The 2,607-nt window shown below is 31.5% G+C and overlaps 1 non-coding gene across 1 annotated transcript; it reads left to right on the forward strand.

Annotated features, from left to right (window-relative positions):
• The first annotated feature begins 204 nt into the window (after positions 1-204).
• On the forward strand, positions 205-311 carry LOC123631101. The gene has a single exon (XR_006732976.1). It is a non-coding gene; the product is annotated as a U6 spliceosomal RNA (small nuclear RNA).
• Positions 312-2,607: the final 2,296 nt, after the last annotated feature.

Raw genomic sequence — 2,607 nt, forward strand, 5'->3', positions numbered from 1 at the left:
AATTGTTCTTAGTCCTAGCCAAAACAATGCTATGAATAGTGTATCTTGAGAAACAGATTAAAGGAAAGATTCTATAATGTCTAAAAGTTTAAAACATTACAAAGAAGAATGCAGATAGGCATTTTCATAAAATTCATTTCAGCTAGCTACTCAAAACTAGTTTTCTTACATTACCCTAGTAAGTCAGGAAAAAAAGTTCTTGAAGTGCCCACTTCAGCAGCACATATACTAAAATTGGAACGATACAGGGAAGATTAGCATGGCCCCTGCGTAAGGATGACACGCAAATTCGTGAAGTGTTCCATATTAAAAAAAAAAAATTATTGAAGTTTATAGCAGTGACCACAACATGGCTGCAGTATGAATTAGTATGTCACCTGGGTTTAAAAATGAAACTGAAAGTCTGTCTTTTAAAAAATAAACAAATACATTTTTAAACAATTTGGAAAAAAAACATTTTTTAGAGGATATTTTAAATTTTTTATATATTACTATGAAGGCTTAAAAACATTTTTCCCTAAAAAATATTTGTGTTTTATAAATTGTTTTATAATCACAGTAATTGGAAAGATTTTCTCTGATCCAAATAAGTATTACTGCCCCTGTTATTGAGATTTACAAGACCAGTTGGTGGCTATCTCTGACTTATAAACTAAGAAATAAGCGTTTCTTGGTTCTATGGTCAGATGGTTAAGAGTAAATTGAGAGAGAAAAAATATTTGCTTTTGTAAGATGCGAATTTCCCAACATATATCTATATAAGCTGTTCTTCAAGGTAAGAGATTTTTTAATATAAGGTCAATTCTAGAAAATATACAGAGCAGCACTGTCCAATAGAAATACTATATGAGCCACAAAGGCATGCCACATAAGTAATTTTAAATCTTAAATTTTAATATTTTCTAGTAGCCATTTAAAATAAACTACAACAGGTAAGATTAATTGGCTTTAAAATATATTTATTATACCCCAAATGTTATTTCAAAATATAATTCATTTGACTATATCTCAATAGACACTAGCAATTTGGACTAGCCAAATTTCAAGTGCCCAGCAGCCACATGTGGCTAAGAGCGGGTGTGTTAGACACCATAGAACCTGAGTATCTTCTTCCTCCCCTACCAACTATATCTGAATCCTTTATCTCACTCTGGCTAGTCCAAACTGAGATGTACTTTAAGTGTAAAATACAAACTGGACTTTTAAGACTCAGTATAAATGAATGTAAAATATCAATAATTTTATTATATTGATTAAATCTTGAAATAATATTTTGGGTATAAGAAATGCATCATTAAACATTCAAGAATTAATTAATCTCACCTATTTCTTTTTAGTTTATTGTAATATGGCTACCCTTTGTCCTTTTCTAAAACCCTAAGTGCCTTGAGTATATCCTGCTGAATAAAAAGAAAATTAATAAAGAACCAAATATTTAGCAAACACCTCAAAACCATAGCACATTATTTCTGTCTCTTACCTCAAGAAACTTACATTAAAATAAAATAAATAAAACATATATAGAAATAATAATAGGATGTATAATACAATGAATAAAGTAAGAATCTGTTAGCATGATATGATAGGGCTCATTCCTTGAAAAACATAATATATCGCCAATCCCTCTATTTTGCACCATCTCTCTTTCTGTTAATATTTACTCATCAATTCTTCCCTCTATATGTATTATGTCAGTGGGGATTTAACTTATCCTAGTTTCAAATCAGTTAAGTAAAATGAAAAATATTTCTTATTTTAATTACCATATGAAACTAGGAATTTAAGACATATTTTATGTGATAAAAACATATATTTTGAAACAAAAGTCAGTGCCAGCAATCATTCAGAGAATACTATCAAAGGGAAATAAAACAAAAATCTCACTAGAAATAATTTATTCCCAAAGAAATTACTATGCCATCATTATCCTTTATTTCGTATTTCTCTAATTAAATGGTAGAAGATGATTTTTATGGTGGGAGAAGATTTTTCTACTGGTAACAATATCAGGTGCTAGAGGAAAATTTTAGTGTAAGTAGTTCCTCCTCCTGGCAAGTCTTTATGCTCCCTTTTTGCTATTGCTCACAGGAATTCTATTCTGATCTCTTTTCATATATAAAATATTCTTCACAACAAGTGAAGGAAAATGCTGAATTGAGTTACAGTTTGCTGTTTCTAAGATTTAATGCTTATCTGAGGGAGGTATATGTGAATATCTATGTTTTATTCAGTAGTTATTTATTTGAGAACTACAAGGAATTAACAGATGTGCTTGCTTCTCACACAAGTAAGGAGAGCACTTGGGGGCTGTCCTTAGTCTGTTTTCTGCTGCTATAACAGAATATCTAAAACTGGGTAATTTATAAAGAACAATGATTTACTTCTTACAGTTCTGGAGCCAGGGAAGTCCAAGGTTGAGAAGCTAGCATCCCGCAAGGGATGTGCCATCCCATGGTGGAAGGCAGAATGTCAAGAGAGTACGTGTGCAGGAGTAAGTGGGAGACGCAGCGGTAGTGGGAAGGGTGCTAAACTCATCCTTTTATCATTAGTCCACTCTTGCAATAATAAACCCACTCCTGTAAAAAATGTCATTAATCCAGTCATGAG

The sequence above is a fragment of the Lemur catta genome, chromosome 1 (assembly GCF_020740605.2).
Source record: "Lemur catta isolate mLemCat1 chromosome 1, mLemCat1.pri, whole genome shotgun sequence".
NCBI classification, from domain to species: Eukaryota; Metazoa; Chordata; class Mammalia; order Primates; family Lemuridae; genus Lemur; species Lemur catta.